The sequence below is a fragment of the Dermacentor variabilis genome, chromosome 3, assembly GCF_050947875.1.
Source record: "Dermacentor variabilis isolate Ectoservices chromosome 3, ASM5094787v1, whole genome shotgun sequence".
Lineage (NCBI taxonomy): Eukaryota > Metazoa > Arthropoda > Arachnida > Ixodida > Ixodidae > Dermacentor > Dermacentor variabilis.
Genome location: NC_134570.1, coordinates 243169239 through 243196282, shown reverse-complemented (window position 1 = coordinate 243196282; position 27044 = coordinate 243169239). Strand labels below are relative to the sequence as shown.

Below are 27044 nucleotides of genomic sequence, written 5' to 3'. Positions count from 1 at the left end.
GCCTTTTTGGCAGCCTCGTCTGCCACTCCAGGAAACTTCGTGCCTGCTGCCAACGGAAGCAAACCTTGCGTTTGCCTCCTCCCTGTCGCCCATGATTCAGGACGTTTGGCAGCGCCTCCACCCCCGCTGTGGATCATCGAAACCAAACCAGCTGCCGCATCGCCGTCGACAACATCCTATGCGCAACCTATAAAGCAGCAACCAGCGTCCACCGCGCACTGTGGGCTTCGCCGCTGTGCCACTCACAGACCGCTAACCCGTTCATCCTGATCATGCAGGTTTTTGCCCACATCATCGTCGACCTGCTCGTGTCTGCCTTTTTGGCAGCCACGTCTGCCACTCCGGGAAACTTCGTGCCTGCTGCCAACGGAAGCAAACATTGCGTTTGCCTCCTCTCTGGCGCCCATGATTCAGGACGTTTGGCAGCGCCTCTACCCCCGCTGTGTATCATCGAAACCAATCCAGCTGCCGTATCGCCGTCGACAACATCCTAAGCGCAACCTATAGAGCAGCAACCACCGTCCACCGTGCACTGTGGGCTTCGCGACTGTGCCACTACACAGACTGCTAACCCGTTCATCCTGATCATGCGGGTTAGTAGTTCCTATCAAGCTACTACTAAAAAATCAAGTGATTACTTTTTGGTGCAGCTTCCAAGCCCACAGTGCTGCATTTTACTTATTTCTGAATGTATTGATGTCATACGCGCCTTGCTACTGCTATCGGGGGACGTAGAGACAAACCCCGGTCCTGAAAGTCCGTCCTAGACGAACTAAGAAATTTGTCTGCTGGCCAGGCCACACTAATATCCGAGATACAGAGCCTGAAAACCCAGCTAGCGAGCACAAACCACACTATTGCTAATCTAAGCACCCGCCTCACAGACTTAGATGATGATGATGATGATGATGAAAAACTTTATTTATCCCTCTTTAAAGGGAAGGGGGCAATCGAATAGAGGGTGGGGGGAGGAACTACTTGGAGTAAGCCTCCTTTATCCTCTCAGCCCACTCCAGGATGGCCTCCTGAAGATCGGGCCTGGAGCTGCGCAAGGCAGCCTCCCACTGCTCCTCACTAGATATTAATTGCTTGAGGAAAGGGGGAAGGGGGTGCTTAGGACACCCCTACATGATGTGGTTTAAGTCTGCTTTGGGAGAGACACAGAATTTACAAGAGGGAAAAAGGTAAATTGCGGGATGAATGCGGTGGAGGAGGTAAGGGGACCGAAAGGTGCGAGTCTGCAGTTGTCCCCACAGAACTTCACACCTACGCGGGGATTAGCCCATGAGTGGCGGAAAGGTTAAGTGGTCTAATCGGTAGTGTGTGCAGATGTCGTGGTAAGTAATAAGTCGATCCCGCGCTGTAAACGGCGCCTCCTCCGTGGCGAGGTCTGATACATCTGATGCCTGAGCCCGAACTGTAAATCCTCGGGCACTGGCATGAGCCGCCTCGTTTCCGGCAAGGCCCGCATGCGCGGGAGTCCAGATTAATGCCACAGTTTTATGGAAAGGATGGGCCAAGAGGAGAGAAAGGGCTGGCCTAGAGACCCTACCCGCTCCAAAGTTATGTATGGCTGCTTTGGAGTCGCTAACGATAAGTGATGAATTTGGGATTGTGAGGGCCAGGGCAATGGCCGCTTCCTCGGCCTCCTCCGAGGAAGAGCCAGGAATGGAGGCGGCCGCAGCGACCTGGCCATGAGAGTTAATTACTGATATTGCGTAATGATTTCTGTTCCCATATTCGCCGGCATTAACATAGAGCACGTCTTTAGAGGTGGAGAATTGTTTTTGGAGAGCCTTTGCTCGCTGCCTCCTGCGCTGAATTGTGATGCACAGGGTGCATGTTTTTAGGAAGTGGGGGGATGCAGACGTTCTCGTTTATGTGATGTGGAATGGTGTATTTAGTCTTGGTGATGGGTGCCGGAGTGATAGAAAGAGTTTGTAGAATGCGTCGACCTGTTACGGTGTTAGAAAGTCTGCTATATTGGGATGTGAGGTGGGCTTCTGTGAGTTCAGTAAGTGTGTTGAAAGTTCCAGTAAGCATTAGCCTTTCAGTGTAGGTACGTATTGGGACCCCCAGAGCGAATTTATGTATTTTGCGTAAAAGAGTGTCGATCTTATCTGATTCTGATTTGAGGAAATGTAGATATGGTGTTGCGAATGTAATCTTACTGATAACGAAGGCCTGAATCAATCGGAGAAGGTCGGCCTCCTTTAGTCCGCCATGTTTATTGGAGACTCGCCCTAGAAGGCGCAGGGTGTGATCGACTGTGTTGTGGAGTGTATGTAGGGTATATGTGTTGAGCCGGCTGCTTTGAATGTGTAAACCGAGCACCCGGAGCCTGTCCACTCTAGTAACGGGGATGTGGTTTAGGATGACCTGTGTACTAGACATGTGCTTTCCGGCCCCCCGGTGGGATGGCAGAAGAAGTAGCTCGGATATTTTAGGGGAGCATGTGAGATTCATAGCCACGGCATGAGCCACGACAGCGTCTGCTGCGGCCTGTAGAGTGTCTTGAATCTTTTCATGGTAAAATATTTTGCGCGCACAATTGACAAGGACACAGTTCCACCGTTTGGTGGAAGAAGCAAAAGCTGAATCGGAAGCTTAAGGCTCGCATTACCGAACTCACGGAGCAAGCCGCAGCGTATGCTGCCCAGCTCACGGACTCGAATTGGACGGAAAAGTGCAATTTGGCAGCGCGTCAAATGAGCTCGAGAGGGACGTGGCGTCTCTTTCGCAACCTCATTGACCCCACTCATACGAGAGGGGAGACGCAACGCCAACTTCTGAGAGCTTTGCACGGGTACCAAGGCACGATAGCTCAACTCGCGGACACGCTATGCGACAGGTATCTCTGTCGCATAGAGGACCCGATTGGGCCCGAATACGAGTACGCGGGCAAGCCTAATCCAGATCTTGATGCCCCTTTTACATTCCACGACCTTAGGGCCGCTTTAGCTAAGATGCGCAGAGGTACGGCTCCGGGCCGTGATCGCATAACAGTGAAACTATTGGCGAATCTTCCGGACTCGGCCTGCCTTCACTTGCTAGAGTACATTAATCAGATCTGGGACGGGCGTCCACTCCCTCCTGATTGGAAGACCTCCTTGGTCACTTTCACCCCTAATCCAGGCAAGACCGTAAATACCGACAACTTAAGGCCCATCTCACTGACTTCGTGTGCTGGCAAACTTATGGAGAAGATGGTTCGGTATCGCCTCTCTCCGTACATGGAGGCTAAGGGCCCCTTTGCAGACACCATGTTTGGTTTCCGCCCGCATATGTCTGCACAGGACGTCCTCCTCCAACTACATCGCGACATAATACGACCCACAGCCATGCGCCACAACGACAAGGCCATCCTTGCCCTCGATCTTAGGGGAGCCTTTGACAACGTTCGTCACCGCAGCATCCTGGCAAACCTGAGCACTACGGATTGCGGGCACAAGGCATTCGCCTACATCAGAGATTTCCTCTCGAAGCGTCAGGCCCTCCTTAAGATCGAGGACGAGGAATATGGCCCATACACCATGGGCACACGGGGCACTCCCCAAGGAGCGGTCTTGTCGCCACTCCTTTTCAACATTGCCATGATGCAGCTTCCACAACAATTGGCCCGGGTGGAAGGCATCCAACACGCACTTTACGCGGATGACATAACAATTTGGACTTCCGAAAGGAGCGTTGGGGAAATGGAGGACCGCCTCCAGCGGGCCGCCTCCATCGTCGATAGCTATGCTATCCACTGTGGTCTCCAATGCGCTTCTGCGAAATCGGAACTTCTTCACATTAAAACCAATCCCAAAGACAACACGAGTTTGCGTCTCTTTCTCTTGGGAGGTCCTATTAGAGAGGTCGAGGAGATACGGATCCTGGGTCTGTTCATCCGTCACAGACTCAGCCCGGAATCCACTATCGACAAACTCAAACGCATAGGCGAACAGGTCGGACGTATGATCCACCGCGTTTCCAACAAACGCGGCGGGTTGCGGGGCAGGGACGCGCTTCGGCTCGCCCATGCCTTCGTAACCAGCAGGATCCTATACTCCGTACCCTACCTTCGAACTACAAAGAAACACGATGAACGCATCGACGCCCTCATAAGGAAGGTTACAAAGCGAGCTTTGGACCTCCCGGTGGCTACCTGCAACGCTAAGTTGTTGGCTCTAGGTGTGCTTAACTCCTACCAGCAGTTAAAGGAGGCCCATCTTGTGAACCAATACACGCGACTCTCGCAGACGGTGTCCGGGCGCCACTTGCTAGACCGCTTGCACATACAACACGAGTGCATTCCAGAGGAGACATGCAGGCTTCCGGAGCTCTGGCGTCACAAGCTCTGGGTCCCTCCACTCCCGCGCAACATGGACACGCAGACACATGAAGGCAGACAAAAGGCGCGCGCTCGGGCTCTCGAACACCAATATGGATTAAAGCAGGGTGTATACTACGTTGATGTGGCAGGGCCGTCGCCCACTGGATTCTACACGGCTGCCGTAGTTCACCAGGACCAACGAGTTAACGGACTTTCCTACCGCGCTTTCTACTCCGCGCAGGCCGAGGAGGTTGCTATAGCACTTGCCGCCTCGGACCCGAATTCGAAGGTAATCATCACAGATTCGCGCAGAGCCTGTGAGCACTACCTGGCGGGCGAGGTATGACCTTTAGCCTACCGCATTTTACAGCGAGCCGTGAGGGAATCGGACCCCTCACCCAAACGCATTATTTGGACTCCGGGCCACCAGGGCCTTAGAAGTAACGAGGCTGCGGACGCGGCCGCCCGAGCGCTTACCCACCGGGCACCTCAACCAGACTCTTCCGGCTCAGAGATTAGACAACCGCCTCTGCGGTTCAGGGAAATTCTGGCAGACTATTGCGAACATCATCGGCTTTTCCCGGTCCCTGCTAAGGGCCTAAGTAAGGCCGATGAACGAACACTGCGGCGCCTGCAGACAAACACCCTGTTGTGTCCTGCAATAGCAAAACATTTTGACCTAAAAGTTGATGGGCGATGCCCTCACTGTGGGGAAGTCTGCGATAACTTTCACATGGTGTGGGCATGTCAGAAGAATCCATCCCTTCCCCCCAACCCTTCCCCCACTAGAGGCATGGGAGGCAGCCCTATTCAATTGCTCGGCGCTGGAGTCCCAAAGGGCTCTAGTCCAACGGGCGCGGGTAGCAGCTTCGTCCAGTGGGGTCCCAGACTAAGGACTCCACCTATGTAAAGGGCCATGTTTGGCCTGCAAACTCTCAATCCGTTGAATAAACGTTTTTCATCCATCCGGGGAGAGGAGCTCCCCAACTGTGAAGCGAGGAGGTCTGACCGGCGCCGGCCCGGCGTATACGTCACTTCTTGTCACAACGTGTCCGGGCGCCGCCGTCACGTGTTCCTCTTTCAAGCCGTTCCTTCTTGCCCTCGACTCCGAGAGTATAAAAGCAGCTGCCCCCGGACGCCGAGAGAGGCTTCGATTTCTTCCGTCGAGTAACGTGGTCTCCCGTGTCTCCACTTCGGTCGACCTGACCGGCCGCTCTTTTGCGATGCGAGAACAAGCTGTTCTTTTAGCAGTCGACTCATCATTTGCCAGGACCTTCGGATGCTTCCATCTGTGCCCCAGGTCGCCAGGCCAACGCTACCCTTGGGGCTTGCGACCCATTTGCAACAGTACGTAGGTTGGGGCCACCGAGGCAGGTGTGTGCCAGGGAGTGTTCGCCCGGACAGCTCCCCTGGCCCGCGCAGCGGTGCCTCGCAAGATCGAGATACTTTAAAGGTACCTGCGCCCACGATTTTTCTTTTGCCTCGGTGCACTGAGCACTATTAACCAGAATAATATGGAGGGCATTCGGTGCAGTCGCGAATGCGAGTCATGGCACACGTAGCTCGCGTCGCCGGGCGTGTGCAATAATATCAGAGTTAGTTGTATGAACGTTATGCATCATACGCTTTGTTACGGTACCTTAAAGCAATGGGTCTAGAGGGCGGTGTAGGTACGTTTTTCCTAAAGTCCCTTGATGATTTGAAAGTAGCGACACTGTTTGAACTCTGCCGCCGCCGCGCGACCTCCTCGCCTCCTTCTCGCCCCTTGCGCGTTCCCCCGCGGTAACCAGTTTCGCCCCCGTTTTTCTGCACGACGATTGGTCTCCCTGCCGTTGCCCTTGGAAACGCGCGGATCTTGAGTTTTGCTTGTGTTTTTCTTTTTCGTTCGCGCCATTTTCCTCCTGAGCACGGCTGGCTTGGCGCTTTAGCTCGGCGTAGCGAACGTTGCACGCCGTGTTTCCTGCTCTATGTGCCAGCGCTATGCCGGGCTGTTGCGCATATAACTGCAGCAAGAAGCCTGAAGATGGTTATGCCGTTTTTATGATACCACAAGGAAAGCGTGACGGCTTGCGCAGGAAGCAGTGGCTGCATGACATTGGCCGAAAGAACTTTGTTCCGACAAAGAACAGCGTTGTTTGCGAGCTGAGGCTTCTTACTTATAGCTCGTAGCAAAGCATCCCGTAATGCTGCTTTTTTTTTTTCATTCTTCCGCTCACGACGCCCACCACGCTCACAAACGCTCACCAGCGTTTTTGTTGCGGTTATCCTCAGTATATGCTTAATATTCCCCTCGCACGTCGCTAACCGTTGTTATTCAGTTGGAAGTGCAGCATTATAGATTCTGCTTTGCGCCCTGAAAAAATTAGTGGCAAGTATACCCGTGGTATTGCAGGTGATGAGCGTTAGCTAGTCAACATTGAGTTTTTTTTAAGTTCTAAGGCGAAAGCCTTTAGACCTCTGTTTCAAGGTCGCGTTGTAAGCTGGAAGTGTCACGTGACCCAAGGAAGGCCAGAGGTGACCCAAATCATGTCCACCCCTGCATAAGAGAATGATTGCCCAAGTTAATTAATGAATCATTAGTGATTGACATAAAATGGATTAGGGAGGATTAATGATTAGCGTGTATTAAAGAAGATTAAGGTGTATTAGAGTGCCTTAAGAAGGATTAAGATGCATGAATAAAGATTAAGGTGGGTGGAGGAGGATTAAGGCGGATTACGGTGGATTAAGGTGAAGGGTTGATGAAAGGGTATTAAGACTGATTAGGGTGCATAAAGTAGGATTAGGGGGATTAAGGTGGATAAGGTACGATTAAGGTCGATTAATTTGGATTAAGGTGAATTAGGGTTGCTAAAGGAGGATTAAGACCGAATAAGGTGGATTAGGGACCATAGAGCTGGATTAGGTTTGATAGAGGTGGATTAGGGTGTATTAAGGTAGATTGGGACTATTAAGCAAGATTAAGGTGGATGATGGAGGATTAAGCGGATTATAATGGATCGCGGTTGATAAAGGAGGATTAAGCACGTATATGGTAGGTAAGGTGCATTAGGGGCTATATAGATTGATTAGGTTGTATTAAGGTGGATTGGGAGTATTAAGGTGGATTAACGTAGATGAAGGAGCATTAAGGTGGATTAGGGTGCACTAAGGTGAATAAGGGTTCATTGAGTATTAAGACCGATTAGTCTACCATAATCCTCCTAATGCACATTAATCCACATTCATCGACCTTAATCCTCCTTCATTCACTCTAATCCACCATAATCCACGAGAGTCCTCCTTAATGCACCCTAATCCAACTTCATCAATCTTAATCTACTCTAACCCTCCTTAATGCACTTTAATCCTCCTTAACCAACCCTACTGCTTCCTCATCCACATTAATCCACCCTAATCCTCCTTCATGCACCTTAATCCTTCTTAATCCATCCTCATCCTTCTTCATGCACTTTAATCCACCCTAATCCACTATAATCGTCCTTAATGCACCTCAACGCACCTTCATCCACCCTAACCCACCTTCATCGAACTTAATCCAACCTCGTCCTCCTTTATGCACCTTAATCCACTTTCATCAACTTTAAACCACCTTAACCCTCCTTAATACACCCGAATTCATCTTAATAAAATCCTAATCAATCATTACTTTGCTAATCATTAATCATCTCTTGTACGCGGCTGCACATGCTTTGGTTCGCTTCCCGCCTTCCTTCGGTCACGTGATATTTTCTGTAGCCCACAACGGGACCTTGATCAGAGGTCTAAGGCTTTCGCTTAATAAGCCACACACAAAGGGATGTGTCACAAGCAATACTACATCAGACGCAAGAAGTAAAGCATCTCATCATGCGGCGGAAAAATTGTCTGGAGTATAGAACTCGCCTCAAAAGCTCCCTTTGCATCGGTATACCCCGTTTATACGGCTTTAGGAAAAAACCAACCTCGTCATAAATGTTGCCTCTAGCATTATTGATGCTGTTATTAGCATTTCTCAAAATTTTCAACCCCATTGGGGCGCGCAACTGACCCGAAATAACACGCCTCCATAGAATCGTGCGGCCCGTCCGCGGGAGCCCAGGAGGAATAGCGTGCCGTGCGCAGCCGGCGGGCGAGGAGAATCGAGGAGGAAAGCGCCGTGAGGAGGAGAGTGTCGCTACTTTCAAACATCAAGGGGCTTTAGTTTTTCCGTACCACCCTAATCATATACCCCCCCCCTACAAACACACACACACACACATACCCCTTTTTTTCCTATACGCATACATACCATTCCTTCCCATGACGGATTTACCAGTTCAAGTTGTCAACTTGTAAATAACTGTCATAGGAATTACTGTTATACACACAATTCCACGATGAGATTGTTTGCTTTTATTTTTTATTGTAACACTGTGAACTACATAGAACCTTATTTTCTATATGTGAGAGAAGTATAGGCCTTTTGCGCATGTGGATATCAGAAGCTTAATTCAGTGTCAGTATACAATACAAAGACAAAGCAGTTGCTACAACATGAACTGCATTGAGGGCCACACAACACATACGCAATTAAAGGTGAGAAATATAGAGGGAAGCTTCAAAATACGCTCTGTCGGACTGCAAAGTATAACATATAAGGTATCTGTACACTAAATGTTCATAAAAGCAATGCATCAATGTCCCATTTGCCTTCAAGTTTATTATCAAGTTCAAGTTTACTGAAGTTTATTATGAGCATATGTACAACAGGAGTCTGCTGACACACCTGCAATCAACGTGTCTGTTGGATGTGTGCTGGTTGCCTCAGCGTAAGAAGAAGAAAGAAATTGGGTGAATGTCAACACCAGTGCCACTGCTTCTTGCCTCTGACCTACACGTGCCTCCGCGGCATCTTTGTTGGTGGAGTCTGCACAGGTGAGCTGGCGTGGCGAGGTGTAAGAGTAATCCGAGAGAAAGATGTAGAAGTGGCTGTTCACATTGCCTGTCGCTTTCCCTCAAATGCTTCCTTGGCGTATAGGGTGACACACCCGCAGTGTGCTGGCTGCCTAAACGTACGAAAAAGAAAGAAATTAGATGAATGTCGGTACCGATGCTATTGCTTCTTGCTTCTTACCTGCATTTGCCTCCACGGCCTCATTGGGCTCTCGAATTGCCCAGGGGGCGCTGCGAATGGATGGATGGATGAATGGATGGAAGGTAGGAGCGTCCCCTTTGAAACGGGGTGATGGCAGTTGCCACCACGCTCAGATTTTTATTTTTTTCTGTGTTGTGTGTTATTGAATTTCTCAATTTTCTTTAAATACCTCTTCCTACTATTTTAACCTTATGTCACCTCTCTGCTTTTGAGCCACCAATCCTCCAATCGCCTTTTGCTAATTTCCACCGCATATTTATTTAGACGACTATTATTATCTCTGAACCCTAGGGCCTCAGGAAGGGTGACTGTGGCCGCATCGACATCGGGCTTGATACCATCACATTTTAGTATGAGGTGTTCCATTGTTTCTACATATTTACCACACACAGTACATGTGTCTTCTTCTTCGTTAAATTTCTTTTTATAACTCCGCGTTCTAAGACATCCTGATCTAGCTTCAAAGAGTTGGGCACTTCTTCTTGAGTTATCATAAAACGCTTCCTTCCCCATCTGCTGTTGCCAGTATCGATATAGTTCCACACTATGCTTCTTTTCCGTTGAATTTATCCAATTTTTACCTTCCGCGTTTTTAACCTGTCGTTTAATGCTCTGTCTTTCTTCGTCCTCGTGTCTGGCATACTTACTGGTTAGCTTCCTAGTTCTTTTCCGCCATTTTGAGTCAACGCTCTTTCGGTACAGGTATTTAAATACCTTAGCTGCCCACCTGTTATCGTCCAATTTCCTCAGACGTTTTTCGTATAGGATTTTACTGTGAGCTTCCCGTACTTTGAACTATGCCCAGCCCATGTCCCCCTGTACTGCTTCGTTTGTGGTTTTCCCGTGGGCACCTAGTGCTAATCTTCCAACGCCTCTCTGATTTACTTCTAGTCTCGACTGAACTTCTGCCCTTAAGCACAGGACCACATTCCCGAAAGTAAGCCCCGGCACCATTACTCCCTTCCAAATACCTCTCAGTACCTCATACCTGTTGTACCCCCCTCCCCCCCTATGTTTCATTATTCCGGCATCTCTTTGCCCTTTTGCTATGAGAGACTGTTCGTGCTTTTCCGTGTACTTCTGCCCTTTGTTTATCCATACCCCGAGATATTTGTATTCGGCCACTTGAGGTATTTCATGGCCTTGTATTGTAAGTTCCTGATCAGTTGCATCGTTGAAAAACATCCCACCGGACTTAGCTGCACTAAAACTGAAACCTAACCTGTCTCCTTCGTCTCCACAGTAATTAACCAGAGTTTGCAAATCTCCCTGGCTATCTGCTAACAGTACAATATCGTCCGCATACATTAAACCCGGCAGTCGTTGCTCCACAACCTTCTCGCCTAATCTGTACGACAGATTATACCCTACATTGCTTCGTTGTAACCTTCTTTCTATGCTTATCATATAAAGCATGAACAGCAGCGATGATAGAGGACAACCTTGTCTTAATCCTTTGTGAACCTCGACAGTTGTCGTACTCTTCATTCCTTCCCATGTTATTTCAACATTATTTTCTCCATATATTTCCTGTAGAAATTCAATTACCTCATGACCGATACCTGCAGCCTTTAATATGTTCCACAGGAGTTCCCTGTTCACATTGTCGTATATGCACCACTTATGTCCAGGAAGGCTAAATACATAGGTCTATTTTCCGCCTTAGCTATGTCTATGCACTGGGTAAGCACGAACAGGCTATCATCTAAGCGCCTACCACTTCTGAATCCGTTCTGAAGTTCTCCGAGTATTCTATTACTTCCTACCCATGAATGCATTTTTAATTTCACCGCCTGCATCGCCAGCCTATATATAACTGATGTTGATGTATATATAACTGACGAAAATGGTGCTAAAAAGCGCCCTCTCTCCTGAACTGGGTAGTACCAAGCTCGGTCGTCTGCTTCGGAAAGCACGTTTACAATATGGACCCGCCACTTTCGGTTATGTTGTACCACGGCTTGCAGCGAATATCGGGGGCCGAAGATTTTTTCAGGGGTGGCACGCTGCTTAAAGGAAAGAAATTATGCAATGCCGAATATGCGTACGCCGTTCAAGAAATAAGCGGCGAGGTTTTAGCGCGGTGTCAATCGCAAGTGGAAGCGAGTCGCGTACGAAGTTGAAGTTCAGGTAACGTTTGCACGCTGCTAGATTTAGGCGCACAAAGGCGAGGAAATGCTTGCTATTTGTGAATTCACAGCAGCGTTAAGCAGACATCATGTGTACGGAACTGCTTGAGCGCACGCGCCGCGACGGCAGCGGTCTCTCGACGTGCCGCGAAATCGTGGGCCTCCTGCAATCTTTGTTGACTGCATGACGCTAGACAAGTAGTTATACGTGCGCTGTAGTAGCGCCCATCTGTCCCTTTAGCAAGTGATAGATAACTGATGCAATGCATATGAGCTCGCAGTAACGTACGCGCGAATTGCGCTGCAGCGCGAGCTCGTGCGCTGCTCGCTTGATGTAGCTTTTAATGACAGCGCTCGAACATCGATGTGCTGCAATCAATACTACCTTGCTGCGCTGCCTCAACGTGCTGGCTTGAGGTCAAAGATGAGCACATTCAACTCTCTGACCTGTACGTGCTGCTCGTAGTGGGGTAGTGAATCGTCACCGAATCAGCCCGACCATTTGTGAGCATTTGCGCACACTTGGTCGCTTCACCACTTAGAACCGGTCGAATTGTTAATTGTCGTTGTGGCCGGGTCTCAAATCGTGAATCACCAGCCATGCCTGCTGCTATGTCGGTCTGCCGTCGGCCCTGTAGGCGCAAAATACCGAATTTTATAACGCAGATAATCAAGCGAGCTTCAAGACAGGCGAAGCAGTCAGCATAGCGCGAAGTTTCGCTTACCCAGCGCGACGAGCTGCAGCTATCCAGCGCGCCCCACGCTCCGCTTCGCGAGGCCTTGAAGCAAAACGGTAAACTCTGATGTTGGGAGTCGGGTCTTCTTGTTCGTGGCAGCCCACGATGCAGCAGTAACGACGGTGACGCTTTTTCTAGGCTGAGCTAGGTTTCTCCAGATCGGCATCGCCGATTCCTTCTGCTTGCAGCATTACTTCCCACGGAGAGTCCATTTTCGTTAAACTGTAGGCTGCGGCTAGCTCGCAGCGTGGTCGGCGTGGTCTGTGAGAAGTGGCGAGCCTTTTCGCAATCGCAATAGGGCAGAAGAAAGTGCGAATCGACGCCAAACTCGGGCTAGAAACGTACTTCGCCACAGCCAGGACTGAATACTACCCAAGCTGGTACTACCCAGATAACGTTTCGCGCGCCGCCACCAGGCGCCGCTACTATTCCTCAAGCTACAGCACAAGACGCCCGTGGCTTGCGGAATCTGCATGAGGGAGCTGCTCTGGCTAGGCGTAGGCATTGTCTAAGCCAAAAGAAAAGGCCATTTCCCAAATGGGTAATTATGGAAATAAAGGCAGTTCTTATGCCTGCTTCTTGCACTGTTCTTGTCTAAAAGTTTTCAAAGATGGTGTCCAGAATACACCAGCGCTTTGACTGGTTTTGCTTTTTTACCTGCAGGTGTTGCTGTGAGATCCTTAGTATGGCTGCGTGCAGCATTGTAACACTTGGTGGAGCATTTGAAGTGGTAGCCAAAAATATAAAGAAACATCCTTGTCTGCATGAATGCTTTCAATTTCTAAATGCAGTGGTAACTATCACTATTAGTGCAAGGCCCCCCACATCTATGCGGCAAGTGCCATAGCTCGAAAGTGAATTTTTGCTTTCGTGTTTCACAAGACACCTGATATGTCCACATTAGATGTGATCCGTTTCTTTTCATTTATCCCAGTGTGGAGAGAGCATCATTAATTTTTTTGCGTGGCTTGTTTTGTTGTTTGTTTCTGAATTTATCAAGAAGCAGTCTCATATGCTAGAGTGACTCATGTAATGACAATTATCAGCTTTTGTATTGCAGAAAAACAACGCGTTTCCTGACCCGTTGTTTGCCATCCCAGTACTCGCATAGTTTTGCAGAGTATTCTACCTATATTGACTTGCTTCACCTCCACTAAAGAGTCTTGCATTTTCAAATACCATTCGTTCCTTAAAATTATTCGACACTTCTCATAAATTCGGTACCTTGGGCTTCTGATACTATACATTCACCATTTTTGTCTGTTGCTTCTGACTAGAAACGCCTTCTTTAATTTAAAGCTTAAATTTTACCTTTGGAACACACAGAAGGGCTTGCCGTTGCATATCTGCGTAACAGGGCATCATGTTTCATTACACATTTGCAAAATCCAATAGAAGATTGACGAATGCAGCTTGCAGTGTGATTTGACTGAATGAGCCATGAAAGTAACTCATCTGACTTGGTAAATTAAAGCACATATTAGTGTGATGTACAACATATGTTACACTGACGTGGTGGGTCCTCTTGCTTATGCGCCTCGTGCACCGCCTATAGAGGCGCCACTGAAAGCCACCTAGCGGACGCTTCCAACAGTACACGCGGGAGCAGTAGCAGACGAGAACCCTTTGCAGCAAGGATGGCTGAAGTTCGCGCTGCGATTTCTCCTTTGTTCGGGTGCCAGGCTGCTTCTTCTGCGGTGACAGCTGTAGGGAAGATGCTGACCTCTGTGCGAGCGGGTATGAACACGATGTTACCGGTGTTTGGGACGACATGGCCCACATACGTGCAAGGTGGGTCCCGCAGACAAATGCCATGAACCCCATTTACATGACGTGGAGCTCATGTTCACTAGCCGATAAATTTTGTTGAGTGATGCGATCTCTCGATGGTTTTTTTTTATTCTACCCTTGCCGCAATGCTGCTTCTGTACCTGAATAATAAGCACCCGTCGTTAGTGCAGACTTATATCAAACAAATCCGCACGGTGCAATCTCTGCATATGCCGTTGTGATTTTTGTGCCGATGAATACATGTGACATCGCCGAATAAGTGCAGTCGAAGTCGCCTCAAGAAGAGTAATTGCCAATTTATTGATGGAAACGCGTAGACTAGCCAACGAAGTCACCAAACACACGGGTTAATAAAAGCGCGTGTTAATGCTGTATCGCCGGTGCAATTCTGCTGCATACGCCGATGAACTACCGTTCCCGCTGCAGTTTGTGCAATTTTAATTTCCCAGAGGGAGCTGCTTGGAAACGTACAAAGCTAAAGACTGACAAACGTTTCAGTACTTTTATTATATTACTAGAGAGAGGTGCCACATGATATATTTAAAGGCAGAGCAGCGCCAGTCAAAGTAGATGAGCGCTGGCGGCAAGGCCCGCTTTAGTCGTCTGCAGCGTAAGTACAAGAAAGAATTCAGTTGAGTACAAAACTCACATGCAAGAAGGGACTACGTTGTGCAACAAACAAATCACTCGGCGTGTTAAGTTTGCTCAGGCAGCATCGAGGTGTGATGACTTCCCAAACGGGACGCGAACTTTCCAGCGAGAAATGGAACAAAAATACCATATGCAGCAGCTATTAGCAATTCTCGCCCTGAACTACCTATTTTCTAAACACATTTCCAAAAACGCAAACAGTAGCTAAAATGCCCTCGGGCGAAAAGAATAAAGCTGTTAAAGAAGCACTTCCTTGGTATCATTCCGATAAGACACAGCGTGATTTATACCCTTTACAAACAAGGCAGGGTGAAAACTTCGCAGCTCAAAAGAATCGACAAAAGTTATGCATGGAGCAACTAGCAACAGTTAAACATGTGCAAAACCACGCATAAAATAGATGTAAAAACATGAAGTGCGCGACAGCTGGTGCGAGGATTTACTGCGCCACATGAAACCAACCATATCAGTTCTTGCAAACTTCAGTAGCTTTAACATACAACGCAATGCGCTCGTGCAGCCGTGCTGCCTAGCTAGCGCAACGCGGTAAAGAAGCGAAAAACAATATAAGCGGTAAACAGCATTCCGAACTTTAGCGAAATGCCTTTAAACCTCATGCTGCGCTGCAGACGAACTTCGTTGCTCACGCGTTTAACTATGATCGAGGGGAAAGAAACACCGACGAGACAAAGGAAAGGATGAGAACAAGAAATTTCCCTTCGAAGCGACGATCCATTTTTGCTACCGTTGCTCCCGCTGATGAGGCTTTGCCGGGAATTATTGGAACCGTATCCCTGGCCCGTTTTCACCGGTATTTGAGCCCCCCACCCTGCAACAATTCTTCTTCGACATTCCCTCAAGCTTTGGCTACCCCACACGTGCTAATGGTGTTGCCTATCTTGCTCTGAAAACGTGAATAAGATAGAGAAGCACGATCAACGACACAACAAACTACGGCGCGCGCCAGGCTCCTCTCTCGCGTATTCTGCACAAGGCCGCCACCAGTGGCTCGTCCGTCGGCGTGCACGGCGCCTATACAGCAAAACAATCGGTGCGCGAGAAAAAAAAATTATTTTTGCGTACCCCTCGTACACACTGATTTAAGGAAAATGAGCTGGAGCTGTCCACATGATCTACTTAATTTACCTGCGAGTATAATAATAATAATAATAATAATAATAATAATAATAATAATAATAATAATAACTTTATTTGCATCCGAGATACATGATGCCGGAGGCCTACAGAAAAAGCTGTCGCATTGTAGCTTGACAAGGCCGCAGGCCCCCGCATTGGCAACTTCACGTAGCAGTCAGCAAATAATATAATATATATGAGTTACAGTCAGCACTCCCTGAAATTCATGCATACATAAAGATGAAATTCATTCCATATTCAGACATCGTCATACAAATTACAGGTTATGAAGTACAAACATTCAGCTTTCAAGACACTGTTTGTCCATACTAGAACGCCACCAGAGACCAGCGCACACAAAATGCACCGCAGAAAGCGCAGATAACTCCGCAGTGAAAGCGCAGCAAAATTATACACTAACTATACTATTCTTGTTTCCCTTTTTGTTTTTTTCTTCTGTTTTCGAAGGTCCGCAAAAGTAATTTTGTCGGGCTCTATATTTTGTTTCTGTAGTGTATTCAATAACCTTGGCAGCCGGTTTTTTAACATTTGTAAGCCATATGTTGTCCTACAAGTATATATTGCCATTATTTAGAAATTTCGCGTATTATATGTAGTAGAGTGATATTTCAACTTCGCTAATTGACGCAATAAACAGGCATTATTTTTTATCTCTTCTTTATATCGCTTGTACAGGCAATAATCATAAATATTTGTTACTGGCATTATGCTGTAGCTGCGAAATAAGGGCTCAGGTAGATAATACCTGGGTACATCCGCAATAACTCGCAGAAACTTTTTTTGCAAAACATGGATTTTTTGCAGATTGGTTTGCGTCGTAGAGGCCCAAACTAGGTGACAATAATTAAGTCTGGAACAAAATAAAGTATTGTAAATTAGCATCATTACACTGCGTGGTAGTATGCTTGCGTTCCGATATATGAGGCCAATTACTTGGGAGAGTTTTGTTGCTAACTGATCTATGTGCTCGTCCTGAGACAAGGTATTGTGGAAGACAACACCCAGTGTTTTAATAGAAGGTACTATTTCAATTGGAGTTGAGTTCAGCAGAACCCTTTGATTTAATGTTATCTTCTTGTTTCTAGCGTGAAATAAAACTGCCTTTGTTTTCTGTACATTTATTTTTAAGGCATTTTCTTCTGTCCACTTTTCAAGTTTAACCATGATTTCGTTGGCATTGCGAAATATTTGGTTGGTTTCTTTTGCTGACAAAAATATACTCGTATCAACTGCGTAAATGACGAATTTTACTTCTGGATACATACTTACAATGTCATTTAGATAGAGATTGAAAAGAAATGGTCGCAAGATGCTGCCTTGATGCACGCCGCAAGAAACTGCTAATGGATAATGATAATATATAATAATCATATACCTTTATTCGTAAAAACAAGTAGTACAAAGTGCCAAGGCATTAGGAAAAAAGTTGCTACAAAAGCAACTTGACTGGTCCTAATAACAAGAAGGTCCAAAAGGCGGCATACAGCAAGGAGCGGGGAAAAAAAAGAAGAAAATGAGAGGAAAGAGGAAATACGAAAATGGAGAAAGGAAACTACATAGATCTCACTTAAACAATTTGCTTCATACATGAAACAGCTCGGGAAAAACAAACAATATAGATATATAGATACACAAAACTCTTAAAAATAAAAACATTGGGTACATGGTTAATCCCAATTCTTGGGGCAATAGAAATTATACAGATCTCTGCCAGAACAATTTGGTACATCGATGGACGCAAATCTGAGATTATACAGCAGAGTGGGGAGAGTGTAACGAGTCATTTGGTTGCCATAGGTTGAACGCACATGCGGCACATGCCAGTATTCCGGGGACCTGGTGTTATAACATGGGATCCGAGTGAAAGCCTTCTATGTCTACAATTTGTTGTTATTTCTTAAATATGAATGGATTAGAGAAGCAGCAACACCTCGCATACCGTGTCGTTCTAGCTTCCTAATGAGCAGTTCATGATTAATAAGGTCAAAGGCCCTTGAAAATCTATAAAGATGCCCAGTATTACATTTTCTTTTTCAATTTGATCTAATATATACTCTTGTTGAGCAAGAAGTGCCGATTCAGTGCTCAAGCCTTCACGGAAACCATACTGGCAGTCAATTAAGATGTGTTTCTGTTCGAATTTTTTCAGTCTCTACAGGATTACCTTTTCAAAGGCCTTTGAAAACACGGGCAATATAGAAACAGGCCGATAATTGCCCATATCGTTTTTGTCACCCTTCCTATAGAGTACCTTATGTAGTGTCTATTAACAGCATTTAGCCAAATGTGAGTACTCGGTTGGCAACCTGGAATAAAGCATGGGAGCTTGAGCAATGAGTGCGTATCACCGTGTCACTCCAATCTAAATCAATCAGACCGCATCCCGATCTACGCGAACACTAAAATGGTGTCAGAAGTGTTATTTGGTCCCATGTGAGTGCCAAACCAAGTCATTCCGTCGTATCATCCCTCAGCAGCAAGCGGCAACCGGCAATCGCAGCCATGGCATACGCGCTCCTTCACTTCCCAAGTTTCGACCTTCGCGCCACAGACGCCAACAATACTGGTCACGAATGGACCAAGTGGATAGAAAGGTTCGAGAACTTTCTCGGCAGATATCACGGCAGATGCACGCAAGAAAGCGCTCCTCCTGCACTACGTCGGCGAGGAAGTCTACGACATATTTCGCTCCCTCCCCGACTGCCCTACACAAGCTACAACAGCTACAAGCACGACCCAGACCACGCAGAGCCCATCGACGCCGGAATACGATGCCGCACGAGCGAAACTGAGTGCATACTTCGTCCCGCGAGTGAACTCGACATTTGCGATCTACAAATTTCGCCAAGCCCAGCAAAACGCTGGTGAGCCACTGGACGCCTTCTACGCGCGCCTCCGGCAGCTCTCTCGCCACTGTAACTTCGAGAACGTCGACGCTGAAGTCCAGAACCAAATAATCCTCGCCACAACATCGTCTCGCCTTCGCAAATACGCAATGCTTCATTCCCTCACTTTACCAGACTTACTTAAACAAGGAAGAATGCTCGAGGATGTTGAACGGGATGTATCCAAAATCGAAAAGAACGTCGATAGCAATGCGGCGGTGCTCGCAGTGCACAAGGAAGGACAGCACCATGGCCAACACCAAAGAAACAGCCGACAGATGCCACGACAAACCTATGCACCGCAACGACCTCGTGTCTCATCAGCAGATTGTCGCAACTGCGGTGCCAAGTGGCCTCACCAAGGCGGACGATCAAGTTGTGCTGCATGGGGCAAGACATGCAAGGCATGTAACAAGGTTGGTCACTTTGCACGATTTTGTCGTTCAACGAGACAAATGGTACAAGCAGTGGACTGTGACAATGGTCCAAACAGGAATCAGACAGTCTGCAGTAAGAAGAGTTCTAGCACCAAAGAATGTGCTGCTACCCGTGACACCAGTTCAAGCAGTGACGAGTATGTTTTCGTTGCCATGACCTCACCTCAGACAGGCCCATCTCCAAAAGTTATTGTCACTGTCAACAATGTGCCGGTCACTTTCATAATCGACACAGGTGCAACAGTGTCAATTGTTGGCGAAAATGACTGAGAGCTATCGGCTAAAGGTGAAACTTCAGGAAACATCCGTCAGAGTGTTCCCATACAAAGCAACATCTCCGCTTGAACTTCTAGGCAAAGTCTCTGTCACAATGAGATACAAAGATAACTGCATTGAAGAAGACATCTTTGTCATTCGAGGAAACTGTGCACCACTCTTAAGCTTCACAGCAGCATCCAACCTGGGGCTTGTCCAGATCACATACCAAGTTAATGAGCATCAAGGTGACAAGTCAATCGTGGAAGCAATCCCCAAGTTGTTTAGTGGAGTTGGAAAACTCAAAAACCACCACATTCATCCTTTTGTGGACGACACTGTCCCACCGGTTGCACAACCACACAGGCGTATTCCGTTTGCCTTACGTGACGCCACAGAGAAAGAACTTGAACGCCTCCTGTCAGAAGACATCATTGAGCCAGTCATAGGACCTACACCGTGGGTGTCCCCTGTGGTTATTGTGCCTAAACCGCATCAGCCTGATGAAATTCGAATCTGCATTGACATGCGTGTTGTGAACACTGCCATTCAACGGGAACGACATTTGTGCCCAACAGTGGATGACATCATTGTTGCCTTAAATGGAGCAACAATGTTCTCCAATCTTGACTTGAAGAATGGATATCATCAGTTGGAACTTGACCCTTCCTCAAGGCAACTCACCACGTTCTCAACACATGTTGGCTTGTTTCGCTACAAACGACTGAACTTCGGCATCAGCAGTGCGACTGAAATCTTTCAGAACACCATACGCCAAGTGCTCAATGGCATCCCCAATGTCCTGAATGTTAGTGATGATATTCTTGTTTTTGGGCAAACAAAACAGGAGCACGAATTGTCCTTGGAAGCCGTTCTGCAGCGACTCCAAGAAGCTGGATTGACACTGAATGAAAAGAAGTATCACTTTCATCAACGTGAACTGAACTTCTTTGGACTTAATTTTTCAGCTGATGGCGTTCGTCCTGATCCTAAAAAGATAGCAGCCTTCCTACAAATTAAAACACCGGAATCACCACAAGAAGTGAAGAGCCTGCTAGGAATGATCAACTATTCAGGCAGATTTCTGAGAAATCTTGCTGACCTCACACAGCCTTTACGTGAACTGACACTGAAGGATGTTGTCTGGGAGTGGACAAAACGACAGCAAAATGCTCTTGAGAGCCTAAAGCAAGCCATGTCCGATGCCTCCACCCTTGCTTACTTTGACCCATCCAAACCGACAGAACTGGTGGTAGATGCAAGTCCACATGGACTGAGTGCTATCCTTACACAGCGTGACAGTGAAGACATTGCAGTGGTAGCTTATGCAAGTAGAGCGCTTACACCAGTTGAAAGTCGCTACTCCCAAATTGAACGTGAGATGCTCGCAGCTGTATGGGCCATGGAGCACTTCCGTCTTTACCTTTGTGGAGTAAAGTTCCTTTTGCTGACTGACCACAAGCCTTTAGTGAGCATACTGGGAAACCCAAGATCATCACCATCTGCCCGCATTGAGCGCCTTGCTCTACGCATTCAACAGTACAAGTTTGTTGTACAACACACTGCAGGAAGTAGTAACCCTTCCGATTGCCTTTCCAGGCATCCAGTTCCTGAAACGAAAATGTGTGCCCGCATCGACAAAGTACCTAATGAGTATGTCAACTTTATCCAGCGCCACAACATCCCAAAGGCCTTCTCGGTTCAAGAAGTCGCTGATGCAACGAAAGCAGACCAGCAGCTACAGTCACTTATCAGTGCTATCCAGCACCCCACACTCACCAGCTGGGTCTCAGCTGAACTGAAGCCATTTGCACCTATAAAAACAAAACTAACAACAACGCCCGAGGGCATCGTCCTTCGAGGAACACGCCTAGTTCTTCCCGCTACTCTGCAGAAACAAGCAGCGCTGCTTGCCCACAAGGGCCATCAAAGGATTGTGAAAGCAAAACAAATGTTAAGAGAAAAAGTGTGGTTCCCAGGCATGCATAAGCTCGTGCACGCTTTGATTAAAAGCTGCCTACCATGTCAAGCAGCTGTTCCCCAAGCAAAGCAAGAACCACTTGCCATGACGGAACTACCCAGTGGTCCCTGGGAAGAAGTATCAGTCGGCTTTTGTGGTCCCTTCCCAGATGGGAAGTACGCTATGGTGGTGTCATACACTCCAAAAGTGCAAACAATGTGCTTCCCTCACTACGACAAGTGTTTTCCCAGTTTGGGATCCCTGCACAGGCAAAAAGTGACAATGGACCACCATTCCAAGGCAAAGAGTTTGCTACATTCGCAAAAGAATTCGGCATCATCGGATCACGCCTTTGTGGCCTCAAGCTAATGGCGAAGCTGAGCGGTTCATGAGAACATTGAAAAAGCATGTTCACACTAGTCAGCTTGAGAACATAGATTGGAAAGTAGAGCTCGACACTTTCCTGATGTCATACAGGTCTTCAAAACACTTAACTACAGGACGATCACCGTATGAACTGCTGTTTGGCAGACCGATGAGAAATCTTCTGCCTTGCTATGTTGAAGCTGCTTCGGAAACGGAAGACATAACAAAGTTCAAAACAACTGTGCGCGAGAAAAGGGCATACAACAAACAACATGCTGATGCACGAAGGCATGCTCAACCACATCGCTTCTGTGTCGGTCAGCGAGTCTTGTGCAAGCAAGACAGACACGACAAGTTCACTTCGTACTATGATCCGAACCCTTATACCATTGTCAGCATTCATGGATCACAAATCAAGGCATCGAGAGGAAATAGAGTAATAACGCGCAACTCAAGTTTTTTCAAAGATGCCTCTGGCCTTAAACAAGCACCAGCCAAAACATCATTTGACTGTGATGACATCATATATCCTCTACCCACCTCAGTGCCAGATCCTGCACCACCTACATTGCACCAGAGTTCTCCAAGAGAGCGCTACCCAAAGAGAAACAGAAAGCCTCCACGCCATCTTTCCGATTTCGCAACCTGACATTGTGACTGTTTGTTCGTAGGAGACATTCACGACTTTTCAGCAGTGAACTGTTTTCCGTTTATGGTTTCCCTAATCACATTGTGTCCGCATTCATTTCATTTTCCCCAAGGAGGAAGTATTTATGGAGGGTAATGTAGTGTCTATTAACAGCATTTAGCCAAATGTCAGTACTCGGTTGGCCACCTGGAATAAAGCATGGGAGCTTGAGCAATGAGTGCGTATCACCGTGTCACTCCAATCTAAATCAATTAGACCGCATCCCGGTCTACGCGAACACTAAACCTTAACACGAGCAATTTGCATTTGGGGTGGAAATATCGCTTGTTCGAGGCATAAGTTAAATATGTACCGTATGCACGGAGCAAGCAAAGAGGCAGCCTGTTTCAAAGGCTTCGCTTGCATCCCGTCAACATCCAACGCACTGCTGTTATTTAGGCTTGTTATTACCTTTGTCACTTCAGCTTTAGTGACATGGTCAAGGAACACCCAACTGTTATTGTAGTAAACATTTTTAAAATCACTCGTTGGTGCCATTTGACCCGCTGTGTTCACAATATGCTAATTGAAAGCATTGGCTAAGGCCTTCCCTGACAACTCGGTGCCATTGTATTTTATTTCACGAACTGATTGGTTTTCAACATTAAATTGTAACACTGAGTTCAGCTTCTTCCAGAGAGCATTTGAGCAGCCAGAAAGGGAAGTAAATAAGTTATTAAGATGTTGTTTTCTTGCACTTTTTAACTCTTTGTCTAAACTGTTACGGAAAGTTTAAAACTTCTTCAGTGCGTCTGGATCTCTGTTCTTAATAAATTTGCTAAACATTGTATTTTTCTCCCGAATTTTCACTGCCAAGTCGGAGGTTATCCAGGGCTTACGAATTTTTCTCTTTTGTTTTAAGCGTACAAAAGGAAAGCTCTCTGTATATATAGGTTTAAGGATTTTAAGGAATTCTTCGTGAGCTGCACAAGCATCTGTAATATTATACACAGTGCCCCACGCTACCAACGAAAGTTTGTCTACAAATGAGGAAAGATTTTGCGGCGTAATACGCTGTATTAAATTTGCAGGCAAATTTTGTTTCATGTTCACCTTTTTACTACAGCATAAAAAATAGGCAAATGATCACTCAACTCCGCCGCGATAACTCCGGCTCTGATTCTCTCCGGCATTACATTTGTAACAAAAATATCAATCAATGTTGACGTATTTAGTGTCACTCTTGTTGGAAGATTAATAACATTTGTAAGGCCATTTGATTTTAATAGAACATCCAGCTTAACCTTTGACGGATCACTGCTCAACATGTTAATATTCACATCACCACCAAAAATGAGATCGAAATGATAATCGTTTACAAACGCAAAAAAAAAACTTCCAAATATTCTAAAAATGGTCTCATCATTCCGTTCGGAGGTCAATAGGCAACAGCTATTACAATCTTTTGCAATTGCAACGAAATAAACTCACAGTCACTTGTGCTTACGCAGAACGTCTGAAGTAACACAAGAAAGTATTTTTTACCAAGATGCATACACCACCACCGCGACCACTGGTCCGGTTAGCATAGAAAGTTTGATAATAAGGAAGACGGAAAACATTTGAGTCATTTGTTCTCCACGTTTCTATAAGCATCAGCACGTCAAACACATGATCAAGCTGCTAGAAAAAAAGAGTAAGTTCGAGTACTTTATGCTTGACTGACCGTATGTTTAGATGAAAACACTTCAGTGATTTCATATATACTGGTCCCAGGTGCCTTTCAAAGCCATGCGGCAGTACGTAACGTTCCCCGTCGGCGTTATCCATGATTATCATTTAGTCGTCTCAGAAACTGCCGTGCTCCTTATCTTAGTTTACTCAAGTCGCAAGAACCTGAAACGGCCACCGCATTCTCGCCGTCAGTTTTGCGCACGAGGACTCGTCCTCTGTGATGCCAGACGTACTTGACACCGTTTATCTTTGCCCAGTTTTTCACCGCAAAAAGAAGTGCACGAGTTCGTTTAGTTATGTTTTCTTGCAAAAAACGCTTATCATCTACACTGCTCAACTTCTTCCGGTTTTGCCACCATTCGTCCCGCTTCATTTGTTTGGCAAAGCGACAAATCACACCTGGCGTTTCTTTTTTTTTCCTTTTTTAGCGGGCAGTCGATGGATCGCCACAATATCATGTTGCAAAAGTTGTGGGAGCTCGGCCTTTCCTGCTAGCACATTTATTTTTTCCAATATATTCTCATTGTAAGTTTGCGTTTTAGTTTACGGCTCTGCCATTCCAAGGAGTCAACCTCGGCCTTAAGCTGTGTGATCTCCACCCGTTCTTCAAGCTTTAGCAACCTTCCTTTGATATCCGCGACATCGCGTTCATTTTTTTCCGTGCGTGCTAGAAGCTGATCGTACTGCTCGCTCATGAAGTGAACAGCATCTTCCAAGGTCTCAACAGGTTCCTTTAGGAATAGCAATTGGCCCAGCTTGTCATTAATAGTCTTCAACCGCACGCGTACATCTTCTTGCGCGTCAGGTTGCTTGACCATCTTTTCTGTCAGCTGTGAACGCGACGTAGAGCGTAGGCATGTTGTGCATGGCCATGCTCTGTGATACGCTTCACCCTTTAATGTGATTGTGGTGTCGGAAACGCCAGCACACTTCACGGTATGGTACGTGCAACCATATTCACTGCATGTCATTGATTTCTCTGAATCATCGCACTCTTTTTCACATACTTTGCACTGCCCTCTCGGAGACATATTACACTGTGGCAGTAGCAGCAGCAGCAGCAGTAATATCACAAGTAAAAGTAAAACCTACGCAAAGATAATATTGCATTTACTAACCTGCAAAAGTACGGAGGTTCGGGCTTAGAGCGCACAGATGCACACTACTGCGACTGCTGCCAATGTGATGGGCGTGCTTTCGGGGATCAGTCTTATAGCCTCCTGGTAGATGACAGCGCCAGCAGCGGCTGATACGGCGAAGATTCACTGCAGATAGGCGCTCCGTGATCTTTCTTGTTTGATACTTGAAGATCCCAGCGTAGAAATGCCGACGTCACACCTGAGTGCAGTCTGCAAAAGTACGGAGGTTCGGGCTCATAGCGCTGAGATGCACACTGCTGCTATCACTGCCAATGTGATGGGCGTGCTTTCGGGGATCAGTCTTATAGCCTCCAGGTAGATGACAGCGCCAGCAGTGGCTGATACGGCGAAGATTCACTGCAGATAGGCGCTCCGTGATCTTTCTTGTTTGATACTTGAAGATCCCAGCGTAGAAATGCCGACGTCACACCTGAGTGCAGTCTGCAAAAGTACAGAGGTTCGGGCTTAGAGCGCTCAGATGCACACTACTGCTACTGCTGCCAATGTGATGGGCGTGCTTTCGGGGATCAGTCTTATAGCCTCCTGGTAGATGACAGCGCCAGCAGTGGCTGATACGGCGAAGATTCACTGCAGATAGGCGCTCCGTGATCTTTCTTGTTTGATACTTGAAGATCCCAGCGTAGAACTGCCGACGTCACACCTGAGTGCAGTCTGCAAAAGTACAGAGGGTTGGGCTTAGAGCGCTGAGATGCACACTGCTGCTACTGCTGCCAATGTGGTGTACTCAACAAAAATGTGTCCCAGCTGCTTAGTAGTGTTTGAGATTATGTCAGTATTGTGTATGTGCGTGTTGTCCAAAATAATTGAATCTCGAAAATGCTCGTAGGGATCTGATGTGCATATCTGCAGGTTATGGATACATGTAAGATACTCAGCATCAAATGCAAGTGAACTGTCCCACGGGCCTGGAGTCAATCATGCAAATAGATTCGCTGTACACATTTGTGACCAGAAAAGATATGCCACATGAAATGGCAGGCAAAGAAGTGTTGAAAATATTGCACAGTTAGTAAAACGCCTATGCTATTAATATGTGGGTTCATGCACTCGATCTCGTCCGTATTAGGCAATCGCCTCTTGATTGCTTCGTGGCACAGAGGTACTCGGCATCAGGCTGTTTTTCTGCTGTGGACTTTGTAGAAGCATGATTGTTCAAAGTGCAACAATTAAACAGATTGTGGATTCGTCACTACAATTCCTGTGCGCTGGTCCGCCTTTCCAGCAATTTCCTAATGAAGGGAAACCAGCAAATAAAAACACCGCTCTGCTTGTAAAAAAAAATACTATATTGTGACGCTTCACTCTTAGGCAAAGTTACACCCTTTGGCTTGCCCCTTCTGCCACACAACAATAATCGTTATCTGCCTTGATGCGTTTCCTTTCTTTAACGCTGCGAGCCCGGAACTTTCCAGTAACGAACGGCACGCGCGTTATCAGAAGGGGCACTCCAAAGGGTGTAAACTGTTCTATGCTGATAACGCGCGTGCCGTTCGTTATTGGAAAGTACCGGGCTCGCAGCGTTAAAGAAAGGAAACGCATCAAGGCAGATAACGATTATTGTTGTGTGGCAGAAGGGGCAAGCCAAAGGGTGTAACTTTGCCTAAGAGTGTTCTCTAACGATTGTGATGCATCACAAGAGCTGTCTACTCGCGTGATGTTCTGAACAAGAAGGCACATTCGTTTACTTATATGTGAAGGTATATATGCCAGAGCACTTTGGGG

At 46.9% G+C, this 27044-nt stretch overlaps 3 pseudogenes; 2 read left to right on the top strand and 1 right to left on the bottom strand.

The window, feature by feature from the left end:
- The first annotated feature begins 3481 nt into the window (after positions 1-3481).
- Positions 3482-5421, top strand: LOC142574449 (uncharacterized; annotated as a pseudogene).
- An 11835-nt stretch (positions 5422-17256) lies between these two features.
- On the bottom strand, positions 17257-26634 carry LOC142576763 (uncharacterized; annotated as a pseudogene).
- LOC142575067 (uncharacterized) lies at positions 18400-19194 on the top strand (annotated as a pseudogene).
- Positions 26635-27044: the final 410 nt, after the last annotated feature.